Below are 19,374 nucleotides of genomic sequence, written 5' to 3'. Positions count from 1 at the left end.
ATGTAACCCAACCCGGGAAGAGCAGACTGACCCCACTCTGTCAATGTAACCCAACCAGGGAAGAGCAGACTGACTCCACACTGTCAATGTAACACACCAAGGGAAGAGCAGACTGACCAAACTCTGTCAAAGTAACACACCCAGGGAAGAGCAGACTAACCCCACTCTGTCAATGTAACACACCCAGGGAAGGGCAGACTGACCCCACTCTGTCAATGTAACACACCCAGGGAAGAGCTGACTGACCCCACTCTGTCAATGTAACACCCCCAGGGAAGAGCAGACTGACCCCACTCTGTCAATGTAACACACCCAGGGAAGAGCACACTGACCCCACTTTGTCAATGTAACACCCCCAGGGAAGAGCAGACAGACCTCACTCTATCAATGTAACACACCCAGGGAAGAGCAGACTGATTCCACTCTATCAATGTAACACACCCAGGGAAGAGCAGACTGACCACACTCTGTCAATGTAACACACCCACGGAAGAGCAGACTGACCTCACTCTGTCAATGTAACATACCCACGGAAGAGCAGACTGACCTCATTCTGTCAATGTAACACACCCAGGCAAAAGCAGACTGACCGCACTCTGACAATGTATCACACGCAGGGAAGAGCAGACTGACCATACTCTGTCAATGTAACACAGCTTGTGAAGAGCAGACTGACGCCACTCTGTCAATATAACCCACCCAGGGAAGGTCAGACTGACGCCACTCTGTCAATTTAACACACCCAGGGAAGAGCAGACTGACCCCACTCTGTCAATGTAACCCACGCAGGGAAGAGCAGAGTGAACCCACTCTGTCAATGTATGTCAACCCGGGAAGAGCAGACTGACCACACTCTGTCAATGTAACACACACAGGGAAGAGCAGACTGAACCCTTTCTGCCAATGTAACACACCCAGGGAAGAGCAGACTGACCACACTCTGTCAATGTAACACACCCAGGGAAGAGCAGACGAACCACACTCTGTCAATGTAACACTCCCAGGGAAGAACAGACTGACCCCACTCTGTCAGTGTAATACACCCAGGGAAGAGCAGACTGACCACACTCTGTCTGTGTAACACTCACAGGGAAGACGGATTGACCACACTATGTCAATGTAACACACCCAGGGAAGAGCAGACTGACCCCACTCAGTCAATGAAACATAACCAGGGAAGAACAGACTCATCCCGCTCTGTCAATGTAACACAACCAGTGAGGAGCCGACTGACGCCACTCTGTCAATGTATCACACCCAGAGAAGATCAGATTAACCCCACTCTGTCTATGCAACACAGCCAAGGAAGAGCAGACTGACCTCACTCTGTCAATGTAACACACCCAGGGAAGAGCAGACTAACCCCACTCTGTCTTTGAAACTCTCACACGGAAGAGCAGAAGACAACACTCTGTCAATGTAACCCAAGCAGGGAAGAGCAGACTGACTCCACACTGTCAAATTAACACACCCAGGGAATAGCAGACTAACCCCACTCTGTCATTTGAACATAACCAGGGATTAGCAGACTGACCCCGCTCTCTCAATGGAACCGAACCAGGGAAGAGCAGACTGACCCCATCCTGTCAAAATAAAAAAACCAGGGAAGAGCAAACTGACCCAGCTCTGTCAATGTAACACACCCCGGGAAGAGCAGAATGACCTCACTCTGTCAATGTAACACACACAGGGAAGAGCAGACTGACCCCAGTCTGTCAAAGCAACACACCCAGGGAAGAGCAGAATGACCTCACTCTGTCAATGTAACACACACAGGGAAGAGCAGACTGATTCCACTCTATCAATGTAACACACCCAGGGAAGAGCAGACTGACCACACTCTGTCAATGTAAGACACCCACGGAAGAGCAGACTGACCTCACTCTGTCAATGTAACATACCCACGGAAGAGCAGACTGACCTCATTCTGTCAATGTAACACACCCAGGCAAGAGCAGACTGACCGCACTCTGACAATGTATCACACGCAGGGAAGAGCAGACTGACCATACTCTGTCAATGTAACACAGCTTGTGAAGAGCAGACTGACGCCACTCTGTCAATATAACCCACCCAGGGAAGGTCAGACTGACGCCACTCTGTCAATGTAACACACCCAGGGAAGAGCTGACTGACCCCACTCTGTCAATGTAACGCACCCAGGGAAGAGCAGACGGAACCCACTCTGTCAATGTAACACACCCAGGGAAGAGCAGACTGACCCCACTCTGTCCATGTAACTCTCACAGGGAAGAGCAGACGGACCCCACTCTGTCAATGTAACATACCCAGAAAAGAGCAGAATGACCCCAATCTTTCAATGTAAAACACCCAGGGAAGAGCAGACTGACCCCACTCTGTCCATGTAACTCTCACAGGGAAGAGCAGACTGATGCCACTCTGTCAATGTAACATACCCAGAGAAGAGCAGAATGACCCCACTCTGTCAATGTAACACACCCAGGGAAGAGCAGACTGACCACACTCTGCCAATGTAACATAACCAGGGATTAGCAGACTGACCCCGCTCTGTCAATGTAACCGACCCAGGGAAGAGCAGACTGACCCCATCCTGTCAAAATAAAAAAACCAGGGAAGAGCAAACTGACCCAGCTCTGTCAATGTAACACACCCAGGGAAGAGCAGAATGACCTCACTCTGTCAATGTAACACACACAGGGAAGAGCAGACTGACACCAGTCTGTCAAAGGAACACACCCAGGGAAGAGCAGAATGACCTCACTCTGTCAATGTAACACACACAGGGAAGAGCAGACTGACCCCAGTCTGTCAAAGGAACACACCCAGGGAAGACCAGAATGACCCCACTCTGTCAATGTAACACACCCAGGGAAGAGCAGACTGAGACCACTCTGTCAATGTAACACACCCATGGAAGAGCAGACTGACCACACTCTGTCAATGTAACACACCCAGGGAAGAGCAGACTGACCCCACTCTGTCTATGTAACACACACAGGGAAGAGATGACTGACCACACTCTGTCAATGTAACACACCCAGGGAAGTTCAGACTGACCCGACTCTGTCTATTCAACACACACAGGGAAGAGCAGACTGACCACATTCTCTAAATGTAACAAACACAGGGAAGAACAAACTGACACCACTCTGTCAATGTAACACAAACAGGGAAGAGCAGAATGAAACCACTCTGCCTGTGTAACACTTAAAGGGAAGAGCAGACTGACCACACTCTCTCAATGTAACACAGCCAGGGAAGAGCAGACTGACTTCCATCTTTCACTGTTACGCACTCAGGGAATGTCAGACTGACCCCCACTCTGTCAATGTAACACACCCAGGGAAGAGCAGACTGACCACAGTCTGTAAATGTTACACACTCAGGGAAAAGCACACTGACCACACTGTCGATGTAACACACCCAGGGAATAACAGACTGACTCATTCTGTCAATATAACACACACAGGGAAGTGCAGACTGACCCCACTCTGTCAATGTAACACACACAGGGACGAGCAGTCTGACCCCACTCTGTCAATGTAACACAGCCAGGGAAGAGTAGACTGACCCCACTCAGTCAATGAAACATAACCAGGGAAGAACAGACTGATCCCGCTCTGTCAATGTAACACAACCAGTGAGGAGCCGACTGACGCCACTCTGTCAATGTATCACACCCAGAGAAGATCAGATTAACCCCACTCTGTCTATGCAACACAGCCAAGGAAGAGCAGACTGACCTCACTCTGTCAATGTAACACACCCAGGGAAGAGCAGACTAACCCCACTCTGTCTATGAAACTCTCATACGGAAGAGCAGAAGACAACACTCTGTCAATGTAACCCAAGCAGGGAAGAGCAGACTGACTCCACACTGTCAAATTAACACACCCAGGGAAGAGCAGACTAACCCCACTCTGTCAATGGAACATAACCAGGGATTAGCAGACTGACCCCGCTCTCTCAATGGAACCGAACCAGGGAAGAGCAGACTGACCCCATCCTGTCAAAATAAAAAAACCAGGGAAGAGCAAACTGACCCAGCTCTGTCAATGTAACACACACCGGGAAGAGCAGAATGACCTCACTCTGTCAATGTAACACACACAGGGAAGAGCAGACTGACCCCAGTCTGTCAAAGCAACACACCCAGGGAAGAGCAGAATGACCTCACTCTGTCAATGTAACACACACAGGGAAGAGCAGACTGATTCCACTCTATCAATGTAACACACCCAGGGAAGAGCAGACTGACCACACTCTGTCAATGTAAGACACCCACGGAAGAGCAGACTGACCTCACTCTGTCAATGTAACATACCCACGGAAGAGCAGACTGACCTCATTCTGTCAATGTAACACACCCAGGCAAGAGCAGACTGACCGCACTCTGACAATGTATCACACGCAGGGAAGAGCAGACTGACCATACTCTGTCAATGTAACACAGCTTGTGAAGAGCAGACTGACGCCACTCTGTCAATATAACCCACCCAGGGAAGGTCAGACTGACGCCACTCTGTCAATGTAACACACCCAGGGAAGAGCTGACTGACCCCACTCTGTCAATGTAACGCACCCAGGGAAGAGCAGACTGACCCCACTCTGTCAATGTAACATACCCAGAAAAGAGCAGAATGACCCCAATCTTTCAATGTAAAACACCCAGGGAAGAGCAGACTGACCCCACTCTGTCCATGTAACTCTCACAGGGAAGAGCAGACTGATGCCACTCTGTCAATGTAACATACCCAGAGAAGAGCAGAATGACCCCACTCTGTCAATGTAACATAACCAGGGATTAGCAGACTGACCCCGCTCTGTCAATGTAACCGACCCAGGGAAGAGCAGACTGACCCCGCTCTGTCAATGTAACCGACCCAGGGAAGAGCAGACTGACCCCATCCTGTCAAAATAAAAAAACCAGGGAAGAGCAAACTGACCCAGCTCTGTCAATGTAACACACCCAGGGAAGAGCAGAATGACCTCACTCTGTCAATGTAACACACACAGGGAAGAGCAGACTGACCCCAGTCTGTCAAAGGAACACACCCAGGGAAGAGCAGAATGACCTCACTCTGTCAATGTAACACACACAGGGAAGAGCAGACTGACCCCAGTCTGTCAAAGGAACACACCCAGCGAAGACCAGAATGACCCCACTCTGTCAATGTAACACACCCAGGGAAGAGCAGACTGAGACCACTCTGTCAATGTAACACACCCATGGAAGAGCAGACTGACCACACTCTGTCAATGTAACACACCCAGGGAAGAGCAGACTGACCCCACTCTGTCTATGTAACACACACAGGGAAGAGATGACTGACCACACTCTGTCAATGTAACACACCCAGGGAAGTTCAGACTGACCCGACTCTGTCTATTCAACACACACAGGGAAGAGCAGACTGACCACATTCTCTAAATGTAACAAACACAGGGAAGAACAAACTGACACCACTCTGTCAATGTAACACAAACAGGGAAGAGCAGAATGAAACCACTCTGCCTGTGTAACACTTAAAGGGAAGAGCAGACTGACCACACTCTCTCAATGTAACACAGCCAGGGAAGAGCAGACTGACTTCCATCTTTCACTGTTACGCACTCAGGGAATGTCAGACTGACCCCCACTCTGTCAATGTAACACACCCAGGGAAGAGCAGACTGACCACAGTCTGTAAATGTTACACACTCAGGGAAAAGCACACTGACCACACTGTCGATGTAACACACCCAGGGAATAACAGACAAACTCATTCTGTCAATATAACACACACAGGGAAGTGCAGACTGACCCCACTCTGTCAATGTAACACACACAGGGACGAGCAGTCTGACCCCACTCTGTCAATGTAACACAGCCAGGGAAGAGTAGACTGACCCCACTCTGTCAATGTAACACACACAGGGAAGAGCAGACTGACCACACTCTGTCTATGTAAAACAGCCAGGGAAGAGCAGACTGCACCCACTCTGTCTATGTAACACAGCCAGGGACGACCAGACTGATCCCACTCTGTCTATATAACAAACCCAGGGAAGTGCAGACTGACTTCCATCTGTCACTGTTACGCACTCAGGGAATGTCAGACTGACCCCCACTCTGTCAATGTAACACACCCAGGGAAGAGCAGACTGACCCCACTCTGTCAATGTAAATCACCCAGGGAAGAACAGATTGACCCCACTCTGTCAAAGTATCACAACCAGGGAAGAGCAGACGAACCCCACTCTGTCAATGTAACACACCCAGGGAAGAGCAGACTGACCCCACTCTGTCAATGTGAATCACCCAGGGAAGAACAGATTGACCCCACTCTGTCAATGTAACACACCCAGGGAAGAGCAGACTGACCCCACTCTGTCAATGTAACACACCCAGGGAAGAGCAGACTGACCCCACTCTGTCAATGTAACACACACAGGGAAGAGCAGACTGACCCCACTCTGTCAATGTAACACACCCAGGGAAGAGCAGACTGACCTCATTCTGTCAATGTAACACAACCAGGCAAGAGCAGACTGACCGCACTCTGTCAATATAATACACCCAGGGAAGAGCAGACTGACCCCCACTCTTTCAATGTAACACACCCAGGGAAGAGCAGACTGACCCCACTCTGTCAATGTACCACACTCAGGGAAAAGCAGACTGACCACACTCTGTCTATGTAACACAAACAGGGACGAGCTGACTGAACCCACTCTGTCAATTTATCATACCCAGGGAAGAGCAGACTGACCCCACTCTGTCAATGTAACATACCCAGGGAAGAACAGACTGACCCCACTCTGTCTGTGTAACACTAACAGGGAAGAGCACACTGACCACACTCTGTCAATTTAACACACCCAGGGAAGAGCAGACTGACACCACTCTGTCAATGTAACACACACAGAGAAGAGCAGACTGACCCAAATCTGTCACTGAAACACACCTTGTGAAGAGCAGACTGTCGCCACTCTGTCAATGTAACACAGCCATGGAAGAGTAGACTGACCCCACTCTATCAATGTAACACAGCCATGGAAGAGTAGACAGACACCACTCTGGCAATGTAACACACCCAGGGAAGAGTAGACTGACCACACTCTGTCTATGTAACTCTCACAGGGAATAGCAGCATGGCCCCACTCTGTCAATGCAACACACCCAGGGAAGAACAGACTGACCCCACTCTGTCCATGTAACACACACAGCGACGAGCAGACTGACCCCACTCTGCAAATGTAACACACCAAGGGGAGAGCAGACTGGCCCCACTCTGTCAATGTAACACACCCAGGGAAGAGCAGACTGACCCCACTCTGTCAATGTAACACCCACAGGGAAGTGCAGACTGACCCCAATCTGTCAATGTAACACACCCAGGGAAGAGCAGACTGACCCACTCTGTCTATGTAACACACGCAGGGGAGAGCAGACGGACCCCACTCTGTCTATGGAACACACACAGGGAAGAGCAGACTGACCACATTCTGTCAATGTAACAAACACAGGGAAGAACAAACTGACACCACTCTGTCAATGTAACACACACAGGGAAGAGCAGACTGACCCAACTCTGTCAATGAAACACAACTTGTGAAGAGCAGACTGACGCCACTCTGTCAATGTAACACAGCCATGGAAGAGTACACTGACCCCACTCTGTCAATGTAACACAGCCATGGAAGAGTAGACAGACTCCACTCTGTCAATGTAACACACCCAGGGAAGAGTAGACTGAACACACTCTGTCTATGTAACTCTCACAGGGAATAGCAGACTGGCCCCACTCTGTCAATGTAATACACACAGGGACGACCAGACTGACCCCGCTCTGTCGATGTAAGTCATTCGGGAAGAGCAGACTGACCACACTCTGTCAATGTAACACAGCCAGGGAAGAGCAGACTGACCCCACTCTGTCAATCTAACACACTCAGGGAAGAGCAGACTGACCCCACTCTGTCAATGTAACACACCCAGGGAAGAGCAGCCTGACCCCACTCTGTAAATGTTACACACTCAGGGAAAAGCACACTGACCACACTCTGTCGATGTAACACACCCAGGGAATAGCAGACTGAATCAATCTGTCAATATAACACAAACAGGGAAGTGCAGACTGACCCCACTCTGTCAATGTAACACAGCCAGGGAAGAGCAGGCTGCACCCACTCTGTCTATGTAACACAGACAGGGACGACCAGACTGACCCCACTCTGTCTGTCTAACACACACAGGGAAGTGCAGACTGACTTCCATCTGTCACTGTTACGCACTCAGGGAATGTCAGACTGACCCCCACTCTGTCAATGTAAATCATTGAGGGAAGAGCAGACAAACCCCACTCTGTCTATGTAAGTCATTCAGGAAGAGCAGACGGACCACACTCTGTCAATGTAAGACACCCACGGAAGAGCAGACTGACCTCACTCTGTCAATGTAACACACCCACGGAAGAGCAGACTGACCTCATTCTGTCAATGTAACAAACGCAGAGAAGAGCAGACTGACCTCACTCTGTCAATGTAACACACCCAGGGAAGAGCAGACTGACCCCCACTCTTTCAATGTAACACACCCAGGGAAGAGCAGACTGACCCCACTCTGTCAATGTAACACACTCAGGGAAAAGCAGACTGACCACACTCTGTCTATGTAACACAAACAGGGACGAGCTGACTGAACCCACTCTGTCAATTTATCATACCCAGGGAAGAGCAGACTGACCCCACTCTGTCAATGTAACATACCCAGGGAAGAACAGACTGACCCCACTCTGTCTGTGTAACACTAACAGGGAAGAGCATACTGACCACACTCTGTCAATGTAACACACCCAGGGAAGAGCAGACTGACACCACTCTGTCAATGTAACACACACAGAGAAGAGCAGACTGACCCAAATCTGTCACTGAAACACACCTTGTGAAGAGCAGACTGTCGCCACTCTGTCAATGTAACACAGCCATGGAAGAGTAGACTGACCCCACTCTATCAATGTAACACAGCCATGGAAGAGTAGACAGACACCACTCTGACAATGTAACACACCCAGGGAAGAGTAGACTGACCACACTCTGTCTATGTAACTCTCACAGGGAATAGCAGCATGGCCCCACTCTGTCAATGTAACACACCCAGGGAAGAGCAGACTGACCCCACTCTGTCCATGTAACACACACAGCGACGAGCAGACTGACCCCACTCTGTCAATGTAACACACCCAGGGAAGAGCAGACTGACCCCACTCTGTAAATGTTACACACTCAGGGAAAAGCACACTGACCACACTCTGTCGATGTAACACACCCAGGGAATAGCAGATTGACTCAATCTGTCAATATAACACACACAGGGAAGTGCAGACTGACCCCACACTGTCAATGTAACACAGCCAGGGAAGAGTAGACTGACCCCACTCTGTCAATGTAACACACACAGGGAAGAGCAGACTGACCACACTCTGTCTATGTAACACACCCAGGGACGACCAGACTGACCCCACTCTGTCTGTATAACACACCCAGGGAAGTGCAGACTGACTTCCATCTGTCAGTGTTACGCACTCAGGGAATGTCAGACTGACCCCCACTCTGTCAATGTAACTCATTGAGGGAAGAGCAGACTGACCCCACTCTGTCTATGTAACATGCCCACGGAGGAGCAGACTGACCTCATTCTGTCAATGTAACACACCCAGGCAAGAGCAGACTGACCGCACTCTGTCAATGTAACAAACGCAGGGAAGAGCAGACTGACCTCACTCTGTCAATGTAACACACCCAGGGAAGAGCAGACTGACCCCACTCTGTCAATGTAACACACCCAGGGAAGAGCAGCCTGACCCCACTCTGTAAATGTTACACACTCAGGGAAAAGCACACTGACCACACTCTGTCGATGTAACACACCCAGGGAATAGCAGACTGAATCAATCTGTCAATATAACACACACAGGGAAGTGCAGACTGACCCCACTCTGTCAATGTAACACAGCCAGGGAAGAGCAGGCTGCACCCACTCTGTCTATGTAACACAGACAGGGACGACCAGACTTCCCCACTCTGTCAATGTAACACACCCAGGGAAGAGCAGACTGACACCACTCTGTCAATGTAACACACCCAGGGAAGAGCAGACTGACCCCACTCTGTCAATGTAACACACCCAGGGAAGAGCAGACTGACACCACTCTGTCAATGTAACACACACAGGGACGAGCAGACTGACCCCACTCTGTCAATGTAACACACACCGGGAAGAGCAGACTGACACCACTATATCAATGTATCACACCCAGGGAAGAGCCGACGAACCCCACTCTCTCAATGTAACACACCCAGGGAAGAGCAGACTGACCTCATTCTGTCAATGTAACACACCCAGGGAAGTGCAGACTGACCCCCACTCTGTCAATGTAACACACCCAGGGAAGAGCAGACTGACCCCACTCTGTCAATGTAACACACACAGGGACGAGCTGACTGACCCCACTCTGTCAATGTATCACAACCAGGGAAGAGCAGACGAACCCCACTCGGTCAATGTAACACACCCAGGGAAGAGCAGACTGACCTCATTCTGTCAATGTAACACAGCCAGGCAAGAGAAGACTGACCGCACTCTGTCAATAAAATACACCCAGGGAAGAGCAGACTGACCCCCACTCTTTCAATGTAACACACCCAGGGAAGAGCAGACTGACCCCACTCTGTCAATGTAACACACTCAGGGAAAAGCAGAGTGACCACACTCTGTCTATGTAACACAAACAGGGACGAGCTGACTGAACCCACTCTGTCTATTTATCATACCCAGGGAAGAGCAGACTGACCCCACTCTGTCAATGTAACATACCCAGGGAAGAACAGACTGACCCCACTCTGTCTGTGTAACACTCACAGGGAAGAGCATACTGACCACACTCTGTCAATGAAACACGCCTTGTGCAGAGCAGACTGTCGCCACTCTGTCAATGTAACACAGCCATGGAAGAGTAGGCAGACACAACTCTGTCAATGTAACACACCCAGGGAAGAGTAGACTGACCACACTCTGTCTGTGTAACTCTCACAGGGAAAAACAGCATGGCCCCACTCTGTCAATGTAACACACCCAGGGAAGAGCAGACTGACCCCACTCTGTCCATGTAACACACACAGGGACGAGCAGACTGACCACACTCTGCAAATGATACACACCCAGGGGAGAGCAGACTTGCCCCACTCTGTCAATGTAACACACCCAGGGAAGAGCAGACTGACCCCACTCTGTCAATGTAACACCCACAGGGAAGAGCAGACTGACCCCACTCTGTCAAAGTAACACACCCAGGGAAGAGCAGACTGACCCACTCTGTCTATGTAACACACACAGGGGAGAGCAGACGGACCCCAATCTGTCTATGGAACACACAAAGGGAATAGCAGACTGACCACATTCTGTCAATGTAACAAACACAGGGAAGAACAAACTGACACCACTCTGTCAATGTAACACACACAGGGAAGAGCAGACTGACCCAACTCTGTCAATGAAACACACCTTGTGAAGAGCAGACTGACGCCACTCTGTCAATGTAACACAGACATGGAAGAGTACACTGACCCCACTCTGTCAATGTAACACACCCAGGGAAGAGTAGACTGAACACACTCTGTCTATGTAACTCCCTCAGGGAATAGGAGACTGGCCCCACTCTGTCAATATAACACACCCAGGGAAGAGCAGACTGACCCCACTCTGTCCATGTAACACACACAGGGACGAGCAGACTGACCTCATTCTGTCAATGTAACACACTCAGGGAAAAGCAGACTGACCACACTCTGTCTATGTAACACAAACAGGGACGAGCTGATTGAACCCACTCTGTCAACTTATCATCCCGAGGGAAGAGCAGACTGACCCCACTCTGTCAATGTAACATACCCAGGGAAGAACAGACTGACCCCACTCTGTCTGTGTAACACTCACAGGGAAGAGCATACTGACCACACTCTGTCAATGAAACACCCCTTGTGAAGAGCAGAATGTCGCCACTCTGTCAATGTAACACACCCAGGGAAAAGCAGAATGACCCCACTCTGTGAATGTAACACACCCAGGGAAGAGCAGACTGACCCCACTCTGTCAATGTAAATCACCCAGGGAAGAACAGATTGACCCCACTCTGTCAATATAACACACCCAGGGAAGAGCAGACTGACCCCACTCTGTCCATGTAACACACACAGGGACGAGCAGACTGACCTCATTCTGTCAATGTAACACACTCAGGGAAAAGCAGATGACCACACTCTGTCTATGTAACACAAACAGGGACGAGCTGACTGAACCCACTCTGTCAACTTATCATCCCGAGGGAAGAGCAGACTGACCCCACTCTGTCAATGTAACATACCCAGGGAAGAACAGACTGACCCCACTCTGTCTGTGTAACACTCACAGGGAAGAGCATACTGACCACACTCTGTCAAAGTAACACACACAGAGAAGAGCAGACCGACCCAAATCTATCACTGAAACACACCTTGTGAAGAGCAGACTGTCGCCACTCTGTCAATGTAACACAGCTATGGAAGAGTAGACAGACACCACTCTGGCAATGTAACACACCCAGGGAAGAGTAGACTGACCCCACTCTGTCCATGTAACACACCCAGGGAAGAGCAGACTGACCCCACTCTGTCCATGTAACACACACAGGGACGAGCAGACTGACCCCACTCTGCAAATGTAACACACCCAGGGGAGAGCAGACTGGCCCCACTCTGTCAATGTAACACACCCAGGGAAGAGCAGACTGACCCCACTCTGTCAATGTAACACACACAGGGAAGAGCAGACTGACCACATTCTGTCAATGTAACAAACACTGGGAAGAACAAACTGACACCACTCTGTCAATGTAACACACACAGGGAAGAGCAGACTGACCCAACTCTGTCAATGAAACACACCTTGTGAAGAGCAGACTGACGCCACTCTGTCAATGTAACACAGCCATGGAAGAGTACACTGTCCCCACTCTGTCAATGTAACACAGCCATGGAAGAGTAGACAGACCCCACTCTGTCAATGCAACACACCCAGGGAAGAGTAGACTGAACACACTCTGCCTATGTAACTCTCACAGAGAATAGCAGACTGGCCCCACTCTGTCAATGTAACACACCCAGGGAAGAGCAGACTGACCCCACTCTGTCAATGTAAATCACCCAGGGAAGAGCAGACTGACACCACTCTGTCAATGTAACACACCCAGGGAAGAGCAGACTGACCCCACTCTGTCAATGTAACACACCCAGGGAAGAGCAGACTGACACCACTCTGTCAATGTAACACACCCAGGGAAGAGCAGACTGACCCCACTCTGTCAATGTAACACACCCAGGGAAGAGCAGTCTGACACCACTCTGTCAATGTAACACACACAGGGACGAGCAGACTGACCCCACTCTGTCAATGTAACACACACAGGGAAGAGCAGACTGACACCACTATATCAATGTATCACACCCAGGGAAGAGCCGACGAACCGCACACTGTCACAATGTAACACACCCAGGGAAGAGCAGACTGACCTCATTCTGTCAATGTAACACACCCAGGAAAGAGCAGACTGACCCCCACTCTGTCAATGTAACACACCCAGGGAAGAGCAGACTGACCCCACTCTGTCAATGTAACACACCCAGGGAAGTGCAGACTGACCCCACTCTGTCAATGTAACACACACAGGGACGAGCAGACTGACCCCACTCTGTCAATGTATCACAACCAGGGAAGAGCAGACGAACCCCACTCTGTCAATGTAACACACCCAGGGAAGAGCAGACTGACCCCACTCTGTCAATGTAACACACTCAGGGAAAAGCAGAGTGACCACACTCTGTCTATGTAACACAAACAGGGACGAACTGACTGAACCCACTCTGTCAATTTATCATACCCAGGGAAGAGCAGACTGACCCCACTCTGTCAATGTAACATACCCAGGGAACAACAGACTGACCCCACTCTGTCTGTGTAACACTCACAGGGAAGAGCATACTGACCAAACTCTGTCAATTAAACACGCCTTGTGAAGAGCAGACTGTCGCCACTCTGTCAATGTAACACAGCCATGGAAGAGTAGGCAGACACCACTCTGTCAATGTAACACACCCAGGGAAGAGCAGACTGACCCCACTCTGTCCATGTAACACACACAGGGACGAGCAGACTGACCACACTTTGCAAATGTTACACACCCAGGGGAGAGCAGACTGGCCCCACTCTGTCAATGTAACACACCCAGGGAAGAGCAGACTGACCCCACTCTGTCAATGTAACATCCACAGGGAAGAGCAGACTGACCCCACTCTGTCAATGTAACACACCCAGGGAAGAGCAGACTGACCCACTCTGTCTATGTAACACACACAGGGGAGAGCAGACGGACCCCACTCTGTCTATGGAACACACACAGGGAATAGCAGACTGACCACATTCTGTCAATGTAACAAACACAGGGAAGAACAAACTGACACCACTCTGTCAATGTAACACACACAGGGAAGAGCAGACTGACCCAACTCTGTCAATGAAACACACCTTGTGAAAAGTACACTGTCCCCACTCTGTCAATGTAACACAGACATGGAAGAGTACACTGACCCCACTCTGTCAATGTAACACACCCAGGGAAGAATAGACTGAACACACTCTGTCTATGTAACTCCCTCAGGGAATAGCAGACTGGCCCCACTCTGTCAATATAACACACCCAGGGAAGAGCAGACTGACCCCACTCTGTCCATGTAACACACACAGGGACCAGCATACTGACCCCACTCTGCAAATGTAACACACCCAGAGAAGATCAGACTGCACATACTCTGTCAATGTGACTCACACAGGGAAGAGCAGACAGACCCCACTCTGTCAATGTAACATGGCCAGGGAAGAGCTGACTGACTTCCATCTATCACTGTTAGGCACTCAGGGAATGTCAGACTGACACCCACTCTGTCAATGTAACACACCCAGGGAAGAGCAGACTGACCGCACTCTGTCAATATAACACACACAGGGACGAGCAGACTGACCCCACTCTGTCAATGTAACACACACAGGCAAGAGCAGACTGACACCACTCTATCAATGTATCACACCCAGGGAAGAGCCGACGATACCCACTCTCTCAAAGTAACACACACAGGGAAGAGCAGACTGACCTCATTCTGTCAATGTAACACACCCAGGGAAGAGCAGACTGACCACCACTCTGTCAATGTAATACACCCAGGGAAGAGCAGACTGACCCCACTCTGTCAATGTAACACACCCAGGGAAGAGCAGACTGACCCCACTCTGTCAATGTAACACACACAGGGACGAGCAGACTGACCCCACTCTGTCAATGTATCACAACCAGGGAAGAGCAGACGAACCACATTCTGTCAATGTAACAAACACAGGGAAGAACAAACTGACACCACTCTGTCAATGTAACACACACAGGGAAGAGCAGACTGACCCAACTCTGTCAATGAAACACACCTTGTGAAGAGCAGACAGACGCCACTCTGTCAATGTAACACAGACATGGAAGAGTACACTGACCCCACTCTGTCAATGTAACACACCCAGGGAAGAGTAGACTGAACATACTCTGTCTATGTAACTCCCTCAGGGAATAGCAGACTGGCCCCACTCTGTCAATATAACACACCCAGGGAAGAGCAGACTGACCCCACTCTGTCCATGTAACACACACAGGGACGAAGAGACTGACCCCACACTGTCAATGTAACACACCCAGGGAAGAGTAGACTGACCACACTCTGTCAATGTAACACACCCAGGGAAGAGCAGACTGACCGCACTCTGTCAATATAACACACACAGGGACGAGCAGACTGACCCCACTCTGTCAATGTAACACACACAGGCAAGAGCAGACTGACACCACTCTATCAATGTATCACACCCAGGGAAGAGCCGACGAACCCCACTCTCTCAATGTAACACACCGAGGTAAGAGCAGACTGACCCCACACTGTCAATGTAACACACCCAGGGAGGAGCAGACTGACCTCAATCTCTCAATCTAACACACCCAGGGAAGAGCAGACTGACCACACTTTGGCTATGTAACACACCCAGGGAAGAGCAGACTGACCCCACCCTGCCTATGTAACACTCACAGGAAAGAGCAGACAGACCACACTCTGTCAATGTATTACATCCAGGGAAGAACAGACTGACCGCACTCTATCAATGTAACACACCCAGGGAAGAGCAGACTGACCCACTCTATCAATGTAACACACCCAGGGAAGAGCAGACTGGCCACACTCTGTCAATGTAACTCTCCCAGGGAAGAGCAGGCTGACACCACCCTGTCACTGTAACACACCCAGGGAAGAGGAGACTGACTACGCTCTGTCAAAGTAACACACCCAGGGAAGAGCAGACTGACCCAACTCTGTAAAAGTAACTCACCCAAGAAAGAGCAGACTGCCCCCACTCTGTCAATGCAACAGACCCAGGGAAGAGCTAGTGACCCCACTCAGTAAATGTAATACACCCAGGGAAGAGCAGACTGACCCCACACTGTCAAAGTAACACACCCAGGGAAGAGCAGACTGACCCCACTCTGTCACTGTAAAACACCCAAGTATGAGCAGACTGACCCCACTCTAACAATGTAACACACCCACGGAAGAGCAGACGGACCCCACTCTGTCAATGTAACAGACCTAGGGAAGGGCAAACTGACCCCACTCTGTCAATGTAACTGACCGCACTCGATCAATGTAATACACCCAGGAAGCGCAGACTGACCCCACTCTGTCAATGTAACACACCCAAGCAGGAGCAGACTGACTGCACTCTCTCAATGTATCATACCCAGGGAAGAGCAGACTGACACTACCCTGTCAATGTAAGACACCCAGGGAAGAATAGACTGACGCCACTTTGTCAATGTTACCCACGCAGGGAACAGCAGACTGACCCCACTCTGTCAATGTAACCCACGCAGGGAAGAGCCGACTGAAGCCACTCTGTCTTTGAAACACACCCAGGGAAGAGCAGACTGACCCCAATCTCTCAAATTAACTCACCCCGGGAAGAGCAGACTGACCACACTCTGTCACTGTAACACACCCAGGGAAGAGCAGGCTGACCCCAGTCTGACACTGTACCGCTAGCAGGGAAGAGCAGACTGACTCCACTCTGTCAATGTAACACACCCAGGGAAGAGTAGACTGACCCCAGTCTGTCAAAGGAATACACCCAGGGAAGAGCAGACTGACCAAAGTCTGTCAAATTAACACACCCAGGGAAATGCAGAATGACCCCACACTGTCAATGTAACACCCCCAGGGAATTGAAGACTGACCACACTCTGTCAATGTAACGCACCCAGGGAAGAGCAGACTGACCCCACTCTGTCAATGGAACTCACCCTGGGAAGAGCAGACCGACCCCACTCTGTCAATGGAACCCACCCAGGGAGGAGCGGAGTGATCCCACTCTGTCAATGTAAAACACCCAGGGAAGAGCAGACTGAGCCCACTCTCTCAAATTAACTCACCCCGGGAAGAGCAGACTGACCCCACATTGTCAATATAACACACAGAGGGAAGAGCAGATTGACCCCTCTTTGCCAAAGTAACACACCCAGTGAAGAGCAGACTGACCACAGTCTGTGAATGTAACACACCCAGGGAAAAGCAGAATGACCCCACTCTGTGAATGTAACACACCCAGGGAAGAGCAGACTGACCCCACTCTGTCAATGTAAATCACCCAGGGAAGAACAGATTGACCCCACTCTGTCAATGTAACACACCCAGGGAAGAGCAGACTGACCCCACTCTGTCAATGGAACACACCCAGGGAAGAGCAGACTGACTCCACTCTGTCAATGTAACACACACAGGGAAGAGCAGACTGACCCCACTCTGTCAATGTAACACACCCAATGAAGAGCAGAGTGACCCAACTCTGTCTATGTAACACACCCAGGGAAGAGCAGACTGACCCCCCTCTGTCAATGTAAATCACCCAGGGAAGAACAGATTGACCCCATTCTGTCAATGTAACACACTCAGTGAAGAGCAGACTGACCCAACAATGTCAATGTAACACACGCAGGGAAAAGCAGACTGACCGCACACTGTCAATGTAATACACACAGGGAAGAGCAGAATGACCGCACTCTTAAAGTGTAACGTAACAAGAGAAGAGCAGACATCCCCACTCTGTCTGTGAAACACACCCAGGGAAGAGCAGACTGTCCCCACTCTATCAATGGAACACACCAAGGGAAGAGCAGACTGTCCCCACTCTGTCAATGTCACACACACAGGGAAGATCAGACTGACACCACTCTGTCAATGTAACACAAACAGGGAAGAGCAGACTGAACCCACTCTGTCAATGTAACATACCCAGGGAAGTGCAGATTGACCCCACTCTGTCAATGTAACATACCCAGGGAAGAGCAGACTGACCCCACTCTGCCTATGTAAAACTCACAGGGAAGAGCAGACAGACCACACTCTGTCAATGTAACACACCCAGGGAAGAGCAGACCGACCCAACTCTGCCTATGTAACACTCACAGGGAAGAGCAGAATGATCCCACTCTGTGAATGTAACACACCCAGGGAAGAGCAGACTGACCCCACTCTGTCAATGGAACTCACCCTGGGAAGAGCAGACCGACCCCACTCTGTCAATGTAACCCACCCAGGGAGGAGCGGAGTGATCCCACTCTGTCAATGTAAAACACCCAGGGAAGAGCAGACTGAACCCACTCTCTCAAATTAACTCACCCCGGGAAGAGCAGACTGACCCCACATTGTCAATATAACACAAAGAGGGAAGAGCAGATTGACCCCTCTCTGCCAAAGTAACACACCCAGTGAAGAGCAGACTGACCACAGTCTGTGAATGTAACACACCCAGGGAAAAGCAGAATGACCCCACTCTGTGAATGTAACACACCCAGGGAAGAGCAGACTGACCACACTCTGTCAATGTAAATCACCCAGGGAAGAACAGATTGACCCCACTCTGTCAATGTAACACACCCAGGGAAGAGCAGACTGACCCCACTCTGTCAATGTAACACATCCAGGGAAGAGCAGACTGACTCCACTCTGTCAATGTAACACACACAGGGAAGAGCAGACTGACCCCACTCTGTCAATGTAACACACCCAATGAAGAGCAGAGTGACCCTACTCTGTCAATGTAACACACCCAGGGAAGAGCAGACTGACCCCCCTCTGTCAATGTAAATCACCCAGGGAAGAACAGATTGACCCCACTCTGTCAATGTAACACACCCAATGAAGAGCAGTGTGACCCTACTCTGTCAATGTAACACA

The sequence above is a fragment of the Chiloscyllium punctatum genome, chromosome 16 (genome assembly GCF_047496795.1).
Source record: "Chiloscyllium punctatum isolate Juve2018m chromosome 16, sChiPun1.3, whole genome shotgun sequence".
Classification (NCBI taxonomy): Eukaryota; Metazoa; Chordata; class Chondrichthyes; order Orectolobiformes; family Hemiscylliidae; genus Chiloscyllium; species Chiloscyllium punctatum.
This window is presented reverse-complemented; position numbering follows the sequence as displayed.